Consider the following 12,618-nt stretch of genomic DNA (forward strand, 5'->3'; position numbering starts at 1 on the left):
TTCGCTTTTTCCCATGGCAAGGTAGATGCAGTGGAATGAGTAGGGATGTAAGGAGCATGTTCCTGTCATAAAAGAACATGGTCTTAGGTAGAGAAGGTTCCTGAGACAAGACGTCATATCAGCAACACCTACTTTCCCTGCTCATGGTGGTATACTTTCACTTTGCCCCAACTTGCTTTGAGTTATAGTACTCCGGGTGATCTCTTTTCTTGCCTTCTTTCTGACCTCTTAGATTTGGTTACCCTATGACTTACACCATTTACTCTTTCAAATTCAAAATTAGACCATGCCCTCCTTCTCCAAGATGCATTTTTTCTTTTAAAATTCTTTTATCAAAACCATATTGGACATCAAAACAACCACTGAAAGTTGTCACTAACCACTTAGAGTTAAATAATTTCAATAGATAAAATTTCTTGATCCCCCCCCCACATATGTATTACTTCCCACTAACTCATCTCCCCAATCTGCCACCAAATGTTCCCTTGTAACAAATATAGAGTTAGGCAAAACACCCTATTAATTATTCTAATCACCAGCACCAATTGACATCTCTCCCCTCCTTATCACCCCATATCCCTGCCTGTTGAAATTTTTCCTTCAAGGAGCAGCTTTAAATCTTTTTCTGTGAAGGCTTCCCTCATGCTCCCATCTGGAAGTAATCAGTCCTTCAGATTTCTCACAGTATTTTGCATGGACCTCTCCTTTACACTTAAACTTTACTTTCTAATTTATGTTATAACTTTTTACATGTATGGATTTCTTCTCTCTCCTAATAGATTGTAGGTGCCTTAGGGATGGGGTCTGTTCCATGTCACAGCAACATGCCAAGGGCATACTATGTACTTAAAAAGGTTAAGGTGATTTGAATTAAATGGTTTAAAGGAAGTATTCTGGGATTTTTTTTTCATTCATTGCTATTTTAGACTATATTGTAATTTCCCTAGGTATTATGTATTAGAATTTACCCCACATATTCATTGTCAAATTATGTTGTTTCTATTTTCACTATATCTGTCCTCTATGTCCCCTTTTCTCCACTCATGCATAAAGATGAAACCCTGATTTCAGGCCCCCATTTCTTCTCACTGAACCACTGTAAGATCCTTCTCATTTGTGTCTCTTTTAAAGTTTCTTCCAATGCCAGTGCAACCTCCACTCAGCTCCCAAGGGGAATTTTCTAAAGTATATGAGTCCAAGTCTTTTCCCTACTCAGTGGGTTCATTGACTGCCAGTTACCTCCAGGCTCAAATACAAAGTCCTCATTTTGGTATTTAAAGCAGTTTGTAGCTTGGGCCCTTGCTACTTTTCCAAACTTTGTACCTATTCCCCCCTTCTACATGCTCTGTCATATAGCTATACTGGCTTTTTTGCATTTTCTCAAACTCTTCACTCTATCTACCTTCTCCGTGTCTTTGCACTGGCTTGTCTCCTATGCATGGAACGTTCTGCCCCCTCAGTTCTGTCTTTTTCTCACTTCTGTGGCTAGGTGGCACAGTTGATAAAGCACCAGCCCTGGATTCAGGAGGACCTGAGTTCAAATTTGACCTCAGACACTTAGGACTTACTAGCTGTGTGACCCTGGGCAAGTCACTTAAACCCATTGCCTGGCAAAACCAAACCAAACCAAAACAAAAAGATTCAACCCAAATTTTACCTTCTTCAGAGGGCTTTTCATAGTCCCCCCAACCCAGCTACTAATGCCTTCCCCTTTTAGATTAGCATCATATACTCTCTATATTGGTTGCATATACCAAGTTTTTGGTATGTTATCTCCCCAAGTAGAAGGTATGCTCTGTTAAGATAGGAATTCTTCCTTTTCCTTTCTTTGTATTTTCAATGCTTAGTATAATGCCTGGAAAGCAGTTAATAAAGTCACTAGTGCATTGAATGACAGGGTGTAGCAGGTAGAATGATGTTCTTAGAACTAGAAAGAGTTGGGTTAAAATCGTACCATTGAAACTCATGAAGTGTATGATTCAAGTTATTTAACTCCTTTGAGCCTCAGTTTCTTCATCTGTAAAATGAGAATGATAATCCCTGTAGCACCTACACTATAAAGGTTGAGAGGGTCAAACAAGGTGATATCTATATCTATATCTATATCTATATCTATATCTATATCTATATCTATATCTATATCTATATCTATATCTATATCTATATCTATATCTATATCTATACCAATACTTATGTTTATATTTATATCTACATCTTATATAGATCTAATAAATTATATCTGTGTGCACACACATATATGTGTACATGTACATACATATACACATATGTACATGCATGTATACACATATATTTGAAAACTTTAAAACCTTACATAAATCTTAATTATTTTTAGCTTACATATTGCCTTAAGTACTTTTCCAGTTTTGGAATAATATTAGCTAATAGCTATTCTTTATGTAGTGCTTACTATGTGCCAGATACTGTGGTAAGTGTTTAGATATGTTCATTAAAGTTACTAGAAAAAAAATACTCTGTACCCATTTGAGCAATTATTATCTAGATTTGGTACACATAGTTAATTAGGATATTAGTTATAAGCAGTATGTATTGCTTCATTCAGTGATACTCTACAACTGTGCATTTTGAAACATTGTATTTTCTGATGAAACACAATTATAGCTTACCCAGAAAGCTTCATGGAGGGTGCAAATTAGCTGTAGCACTCAATCAGTGATAACTTATGTAAAAGAAGTAGCATTAAAGATATCACCAAGAAAATGTATCAGTAGAAAAGAAGGCAGGCCAAATGTGATGCAGGTTATATGACCAAGGGTAAAGCCTCTGATACACTGAATGGGTCCTTTATGGAGGAATTAGGGAAGGCCATGGAAAAGCACATGAAGTAGAAAGTAGAAAGCCTTGGTTGACTTACTGTTGGTGGGAAGAGCTACATCTTTGAGATCATGGATCATTTCAATTCATCAAAAACTTAATTGTATTTTATAAAGAAGACCTTGCATGAGACAAGTGCTATCAATATGTTTAGCATGTATCTCATGATATGAAACCTAAAAAAATCACATTTGATTTTTTGGAGAGAAAGCATCTTCCTGTCTTATGAATGATTTCATGGGCTATTTTCCCCTCTCAAAATGCTAGAAACATTAAACTTGTTGGTAATTAATTTGAGTGAAAAAAAAAGCAGAAAGATCGGAGTTTGGCTCCCTATCATCTTCTTACCATATGATAGATGTCTTTTATTTGACAAATGACAGGATGAAAAATATTTTACATAAGGTAGGAAAATAGTACACTTTTTGGCAGTCATGGTTTCACTTGAAGGGGCCTGTGCTAAATGAAGTTTGGAAATTTTCATTGGAAAGAACTGGATTAATTCCACACTTTGAGGCCTCAATCTTAGTTTAGTTGGATGGCCAAATAGATGAATTATGGGGAATGTCTTTTGACTTCATCCAAATTTATGAATTTTTTTTTTTGCTTTGTCAGATCAAAGTAACTTGGACTTGCTTCATTTGAGGACCAGTTCATAACTTAACTGCCAAAGCTCATTCCCAACTAACCAGGGTAAATGTTAATGTTTATATTCTTTATTGAATTAATTGCTTAGAGGGGGATGAATGATTTGCATACTTATATTAGGCCTATGAATTGGAATAGAGCCTAATAGGTGGTGAAGGCTCTAATGTTTAACAACATTATACCACCAGTTTATGAATTCTCTGAACTTCAACATCCTTTCATTTATAGTAGTACAAAGATGCCTTGCCTGAATGAGAATTTATTGGTATTCTTGGGTAATGCCATTGGTAACAAAACCCCTCAGAATTAAATGGCTTTCAGAACTCAAGTAATGTGGCTCATTTTGAAAGGATTCAGAAATTCAACTGTTTAAACTTTTTGTTGTTGTCTTTGCAGAATTAGTCTGTAAACACGATGTCTCCCAGACTGTCTTATTAACCTTGTTTCCATATGACCAGGAACACCATAGGGGTTGACTTATTTCTCAGGGTGTTTTGAAATTCTTGTTTCACCTCCTACTAGGAACTAGATATTGTGGAGATTTTATTTTATTTTTAATTTAATTTTTTTTGCAGGGCAATGAGTTAGTAGCAGAATGGGGAAAACATACATTAACTTTGAAAATAGAAGGGTAAATAGAAGCATGGGTGATTGTTTTGTGAGAGGTAAAATACTTCAACAAATATGTATAGAGTGATTACACTTTATGCTTGTGCTGCCCTAAGTATTTGGGCTGTGGGGCACAAAAGATATATAGGACACTGCTGTGGAAGAGCTTATGGCCTAATTTATAAACTGTGAAATATATGAGACAATTAGAGAGGAATGGAAGAGAGCACGTGAACAAATTACAAAATGTATGGTACCCAGAAGTAGCTAGAATAAGGCAATGATCTGGTTCAAGCAGGAAACTGTGAAAACCTAACAGAGGAACAACAAAGCACTGTGGCAAGATGAGGAGGAAAAAGCACAGAACATGCTCTTTACTGGTCCTGTGGATCATGTGGACTTTTGAGCTACCAAGTTGGGTAGGGGAACTCTTCATCAAATCAAACTTCTTTCCCTTTGCTGGGGGTCACATTCAGAGCAGCAGCAACAGCAATGGTTAAAACCAAAGAAAAAATAGCTAACATAAATAGTACTTTATGATCTCCATTTTATAGATGAGGAAACTGAGGCACAAGAGGGGAAGTGATTTACCAGAGTTCCATAGCTCAGAAATTCTTAAGGCAGGATTTGAGCTCAGATATTCCATACTCCAAGTCCAGCCCTCTCTCATCAATGCCACCTAGCTAGTCACCTATACAGTACTATAATTATAGGGGATGATACAGATTCTGGAGAAGGTGGGATTTACCCAAGGGGGAGACATTCTTAATCCTTTAGAAACCCCACAAACATTTCGTTTTGGGTAGTAAGAGGAGAGGACAGGCAACCATGGTATTTTGGTAGGTTTCCAGTGCTGTGTGGATCTCTGTGAGGTTGTCATTGTTGTGGTTTGTCCTTCATTCTCAAAGAGGACCATAATATTGGGAGGTGATGTCACGACTTGCAGTGAAGTGGATTTAAGTGAGGGAGGGCTGTGCCAAGTCACTAGGCTCACTCTCTCCTGCAGAACCATCTGGGTCCAGTGGCAAGATATACTTCAGGATGACTGGGGATGACCCCAAATATTTGTGGCAATGGGGATTAAGTGATTTGACCAGAGTTACAGAGCTAGTAAGAGTCAAATGTCTGAGGTTGCTTTTGAACTCAGGTAATGTGGCTCATTTTGAAAGGATTCAGAAATTCAACTGTTTAAACTTTTTGTTGCTGTCTTTGCAGAATTAGTCTGTAAACTATTCACTGTACCACCTAGCTGCCCTCTCTGTGAGGTAGAAACTCATGGCAAAGGGAAGGGGAGTTGTTTTAAGATGGGTGTGTGTTGGGGAGGTTAAATAAAACCTGTCCTATATTAGATGCCCTATTAGCTCCAATACTTGCATGGGAGCTGACAGACCATTTCCTTTTTTTCCTCCTGTCTTTCCACTTCTCTTGGTTCACATGCCTCTGGCTCCCTCATTGGTCTTTGAATTCTTGCTACTCATATGACTCATTAGGTAGGTTGATGGGGGTATGCATAGGCCTCCCTCCAGAGAACTGAGTTATGTCTATTCGCAGATCCTCTATCCTCTTTTCTCTGTTCAACTTCCTTTGTCACACAGGGAAGCGCAAATAAATTTATCTAGCACTTGTTATGTGCCAAGAACTGTGCTTAAGTGTTTTACAAATATTATGCCATTTAATTAAAACCTCATAATACAAAACAACCAAAACAAACCCCCAAAACCTCATAATAACTCTGCGAGGCAGGGTTAATATTCCCATTTTACAGTTGAGGAAAGTGAGGCAGTGATTAAGTGACATGCCCAGAGTTCCACAGCTAATAAGTGTCTGAGGTCAGATTTGAACTTAGGTATTCCTGATTCCAGGCTCAGTGCCCTTGTGTTCTATGGTGCTGCCTAGTGGCCTCTATACACAATCAATGTGTATCCCTCTTGAAAACCAAGCTCAAAGATATAGCTCAGATGTTTGCATTTCATTATTAATGTGCTACTGAGAAGGTAACAAGTAGCCAGGACAATATGACGGAGTGCCTTGTCAAAGAGTTAACTTTGCCCCTGAAATTGTATAGCTTGTTCAGGAAGATATGCTATGGACTAAGGAGGTTAAAAATGACTTGTCCAAAATCACATAGCGGGTTAGTGTCAGAGCTGGTTAGGTCTCCTGACACATAGCCCAGTGGTCTTTCCACTATAATTTGTTGCTGAACTCAAGTTAGCACAGCTGTAGGTTTTGAGACTTTAATTTGAACCTTAGTTCCCACATTGGCATTTCACTGGAGATGGAGAAGAAGCATGATTTCATCCTTGATTAGATGCCAAAAGTACACTAATTGAGAAACAGACTATGTGACAGGGGCCTCCAGAGGGGTGGGGACTATTAATAACAGTGTGTGAATTAAAAGAAACAGGACCCATTAATTTTAATATTCTAAAAGTAACAGCAAATAGAGCCAATCTGTCTCCAAATTATAGGGAGAAAAATAAATGTATCTAGAGGGAATGCCCCAGCTTTTAAAAATTAATAACTTTTATTATTCATAATTAGAAAGACTGCTGAATTTCAGTATTTTTTGGCAATTCAGCATCAAGTGTCCTGTTCCTTACTTATACCTAAAGTAAGAAAATCTTTTATGTGCTATTTACCTGAGCACCCCTGACCATTCTTTCCACATATTCTGCAAAAAAGGACATTTATTTTTCAGTGTGGAAGATAAAGACTTAGAACAGTGTAAACTGACTTTTTCCTGAGGTCTTGAGTCCCTCCTTAGGTTTGTTTTCATCATCTCCTTTCTCTGTATAAATAAGTAACAATTTGGTACTGGACATTTCACCCCTTCAGTTACTCCGTTTTGTTTTATTGGAGAAAAATGCAGACAGCGTACAATCACAATAGTTAGGCTTGTGGAGCCCATAAATTGTGTTTTGCTTGACTTGTCAAAAAGATAGAATTCTCAGCATGTGCTGTCTACTTCCCAGGCAGATCTCACTCCCCCACAAGGCCCAGCTGTTTTCAGCTACTGTATGCCCTTTCTAAATTCATTAACCTTCCCGCGAGCAGTCTATTAGAGTTCATACTTGAGAAATTATGGATGGAATAGGAAATACTTTCTGTCCCCATCCTTCTTTTGGATTGACTGGCTTTCCTCCTCCTTCAGGAAGCTCTTGTGGCCTGGCTGAACTGCCACAACTATCCAAATGTAGGTTTTCCCTCCCCTCTCCCCCCACCAAATTAATAAAAGTCTAGATCACCCCAGACAAAATCAGATTTGCTAATTGGGAAAGATCTGGTTCATAGTCAACACTAAAACCTGTTGAATAGACAGCAGAACCTTAGTGTTAACCCAAGTAGTAGCACATCAATAAAGTGTGGGCATATTCCATTAGGAATAAACAAATAGTCTAGAAAATTAATTGTTACTTATTTGTCTTGAATGAATTATTTCAAGTTCTATGGGCTTGAATTTGTGTGAATACTCAGAAAAGAAATACCAATGATTTTAGGCTCCTCTTTTTGGGGGCAGAGGGGTGAGGGGTAAGAATAGGAGAGCTTCAGTAGAACTTTCATTCTATAAAGTTTTACCATATATAAATATTCTGTGAATATTACATACTTAATATTCTAAAGAAATGTCTTCCATTAAATATTAAAAAATAAATTAATTGACATATAGCAATGAAAGGGACCTGAAGAAATTGGGTAATGCATTCCCTTGCCTGTAGTTAGAATGAGCCTTGAACCAGAAATTGGGAAAGCTGGGTTCTAGTCTCAGCTTGAATACTAACACGCTCAATGATTTTGGTCAAGTCACTGGCCTGAAATTTCTCATCTGTTAGGACAGAAGGTAGACTAAGTCTGGCATATGAGTTAAAAGTCTTGTCTTGGAGTTGAGATGAACTATGTTCAAGTCTTGCCTCTTGAAATATACTAAGAGTGTGACCACAGATGTCACTTAATATCTTAGGGCTGATGGCAACTATCTAAGAGCATTACATGAAGAAGAGCTATTGATATGCTTTCTGGGGAGGAAGTTTCCATGTCAGGACATCCCATGGATAAAATTTCAGAAATAGACCAATCATCCTTTTGTCCCCTTTTTACTTCCCTCCCCTCCCTAAAAGGAAATGAAAGGGAAAGAAAGAGTAAGGGCTTGACTAGATGAAACCTAAGCTACCTTCTAGCTCTAAAATGATATATTTATATTTATAAAGGCTTCTCAGATTCATCTCTCTCTCTCTCTCTCTCTCTCTCTCTCTCTCTATCTATCTATCTATCTATCTATCTATCTATCTATCTATCATAACTCAATCCACTAGTTCAGGATGCTACAATGAATATTGTGGTATATGTAGGTATTTATATATGTATGTACATGTGCATATAAGTATATATATATACATACATGGTGTGCATAAATTTATATATATACATATATATATATAAATTGCAGCAGCTTGAACTATTGGATGGAACAGTATCTTATTGGAGGCAAAAAAGATTGAGTTCAAATGCCACTTCAGACACTTTTTGTATGATCCTAGGACAATTCACTTGTCAAGCTCAGTTAACTCATATATAAAATGGGTATAACAATAGCACCAAGTCAGAGGATTGTTGTGAATATCAAAAGATGTGAATATGTACAGGGCTTTGCATACCTTAAAGGGATAGGGACTGGACCTATCATTTCTTTTGTAAAGGAAAGTGTCTACCCTAGCAGGTCATGTACCTTCTTAGTAATTCATAGTCTTAGAGGGCTGCTTAGGGTACTGAAAATTTAAGTTCCTTGCCTAGTGTGACTGTGAGAGGTCAAAAAAACATTTATTAAGTGCTTCAGGGTCAAGCACAATGCCCAGTGTTGGGGTTATAGAGAAAGGCAGAAATAGCACCTCATAATTTTAAACTACTAAGTGTACGAGGTGGGTTTCCTGACTCTAAAGGTCAGTTCTCTGTCCACTATACCACACTGAAGACCTTAAGAAACTGTACAAATTAGCCATTCATATTATTCTAAAAGTACTTTTTGTTATAGCAAATATCTGGAAGCATATTAGCTAAAGGAATATCTATAATGACTACAACAATGTAAATGGAAAGGATATTATAAAGTTAAATTATCTATACATATATATCTATACATATACATACACACACACACATATGTATATATAAAATTACAAAGATCAACCTTGAGTTGGAAAGGATTAAATGTGCCTCCCACCATTTTGTTTAGACATGGGGGCCAGGGAACGGTTATGGAACATTGCAAATATTTTTGACTTTGTTGGTTAGAATTGTTGAACTACTTCCCCTCCCCTATTCCTTTTATTCTTAATTACAAGGGGGGGAGGGTAGGTGGGGGGAAATGTAGAGGAATATATCCAGAAATGAAGGTGATTTAAAAACAGAAGATAGCAACTTTTAAAAGGGCTTCCAAGAAAGAAGAGTCCTCTACTTCCCATTCTATTGGGTAGGACTTTCATAGTAGTCATTGGAATAGGCAAGACTGATTACTGCTACTGGGGTGGCTGATCATGGAGGGAGGGCAAAAGGAGGTCAAGGGGGATATCCCATCCCTAAGGAAGAGATCACATCATCTGGACAGTGCTATAACTCATCAGCACTTCAATGCCCTTGTGCTGAGACTAGGGAATGATCCTACATGGATTTGACACAGTGTGGGAGCATCTTCAAAGTCACCTGTCAACAGTTGTTTGCTGGGGTCAGCCTGGCCTGGGCTGTCCTGGGCAGGACCAGCAGCTGCTAATCCTTTGCTTTAAGCTGAGCCTGACAATGGCATACACAGATAACTAGGGATCAATGACTTGGCATGTGTTCCTGTGTTATCTGCAGGGCTACTAAATAATAGCAATAACCCTAAATATGAAATCCCTGTTTCCTGGGCAGACAATACTAGCTAGCTATTAGCACTGTTTGTACAAAGAAGTGAGAGAGAACCCTTAGAAAAAGAATGAATGAAATCAAAGGGGAATCTTCACCTAAATGATTTGTAATCTAAGAATCAAAAAGTGACATTTCATGCCTGCAGCAGTCTACTTGAAAAATTGGGATAAATTTATAGCCATAGTAAAAATTCCCTTATAAACTTCTCTGATGTCTCATGATGGTATGGAGGTGATGCTGGGTTCTCTTAGGTGATACCAGCTGAGCATAAGCACTGACAGATCCTGTAACATTAGGAAACTTGCAACATTCCCCATTGAAGACCATAAGTCTATTATTCAATAATAACCTACATACTTTTTAAGTGATCCATCACAAGAAAGCTGGCCAAATGATTTGTTTGTGCGTGTGATATTTAATAAAGAACATGGGAGATGTTTTCTTTTACTAAACAAAGACAGTTTGAAAAGGCAAGGTTTTAAAAAAAGCATACTCCCAATACATATGTTTCATTGCTGAACTCAGCCTCTGTTGATAACACTACAGTACTGTTAATCTGGGCAGATACCTGACCTCATTCTCACAAACTACTGGATACTGAGCTGTATGGTAAATGGAAAGTAGGGAAGACTTTGGAGTTGAGAACCATAGGGATCAAGTATTGTCTATAATACATACTGACTTTGTAAGCTGTTTGTCATGTGACCCTGGCAAGTCACTTAAACTCTCAATGTTCTAATCAACTTTCACAGACTCTAAGTTATGAAAATGCTGCCATTCTGCATCTTGAGAAGGATTTTACATAGCAGATTACCCCACATTGAAAAGACCATAAGTCTTGACCAAAAAGCCCAAACAAACCCAAAACACAAACAAACAAAAAACCAAATAAAAAGGCAATAAATTTGACAGAAGATGATCAGTGTAAGTGTATACATTTTGTGTGTGGGGGGGCATCAGTATGGTTTGGTGGGCAGAGTGATGGATTTGGAGTTAGGGGTCTTGTATTTAAACTTTTTATTTTGGACAGGGGAGAACCATATGACCGTAAAAAAAAATGGGATATTTTGAAATGATAATACTTGTTAATTATTTTAGTTAATAGTTAATATTAGTTAAGGAGGTACACTGGAAAGTGACTGAGCTTAGGGTGCTAAGCTTGGGGTCAGAGGAATTGCAATGAAATTTTGGCTGTGCCTCTTAAGTTATTGGATTAGCCATGTGACCTTGAATAAATCCTTTCACCTTTCTGGGCCTCAGTTTATTAATTTGTAAATTGAGGGGTGGGGATTAGAAGACTAGATAACTTCTAAATTCCCTTCCATTTATAAATGAATGTTCCCATGATCCCATAATCTATGTATCAATGGAATAAATTAGAAGCATGATAGCATGAAAGCATGTACTCATTCCCTCATTCCCTCTTCTGATTCATTCTATTTCTTCTTCTCTCATTGCTCTTGCTAGGATTTCCAATACATTACTGAATAATATTGGTGATAGTGGGCATCTTTGTGTGTGCGTGTATACATATCTATATATACATATATAGATATATGTATATATATACATATATATTTATACTTATTTAGAATTGCTGTTCAGTTTTTCTTTTTGTTTCTTTTTTTTTCATCCCCAGAAAAAGCCAGTAATGTCCCCTCTTTGCTTAAATCCATTCAAAATCTGATCAAACTCACTTTCATAGAATACAGAAACATATTGAGGGGGGGGGATGCAAAGAGAGGATCTATGTGTGTAAGTGAATAATAGGCATCTGTCTTTCCTGAGTGGTGAATCATCTTTTCCACATAATCTTGACAATGTCTTCAAGTGGAGCTTGGTAGGAATGGGATAGAGGTCTTGTCTTCCTCCTCTGCTTTGGGGAATGTCCATTTGTGAGGTATGAAATGAAAAGAGAAAGCTTGTCTGGACTCTACTTATCTAGCTAAGCACAAACTGACTGTAATAGTATGATACTCAATGCTGCTGCTGATGTGGGTTAACATGTATATAGCACCTTATGTGATTGAGGCACTGTGTTAAGAGATTAACAGATATTATCTCATTTGATTCTTACAACAACCTTGCGAGGTAGGTGCTATTATTATCTCCATTTCTTAGATGAAGAATCTGAGGCAAACAGAGGTTAAGTCATTTGTTCAGGGTCACCATCTGTGAGTGATGAATTCAAGTTTTCCGGACTCTAGGCCGAAGGATTCTATCTACTGTACCATTTAGCTGTCTCAAAAATAGATAAAAAGTAATTTTATGTCTTGAGTAAGACTATAAATAGTACTAAAACATAACATTTTGGGAAATAAAATTTTAGACCAGGTTTTCGTAATATGGGGTTTGTGATCTTAAACAATTTTTGACAGTTTCAATAAGAGTGGTTTCTTTTGTGATCCTTTGTGTTTTATGCATTTAAAATATTCTGAGAAAATGGTCTATAGACTTCACCAGACTGCCAAAGGGGGTCTATGACTTGGAAAAAAAGGTTAAAAACCTTTTATTTTACACTAAAAGAAGCCACTAAACAATCCAATTTTTTTATATAAATTTTTGATCTCCCTGGTATGGGTATTTTCTCCACTAGATTGTCACCCATCC

The sequence above is a fragment of the Dromiciops gliroides genome, chromosome 5, assembly GCF_019393635.1.
Source record: "Dromiciops gliroides isolate mDroGli1 chromosome 5, mDroGli1.pri, whole genome shotgun sequence".
In the NCBI taxonomy this organism is placed as follows: Eukaryota; Metazoa; Chordata; class Mammalia; order Microbiotheria; family Microbiotheriidae; genus Dromiciops; species Dromiciops gliroides.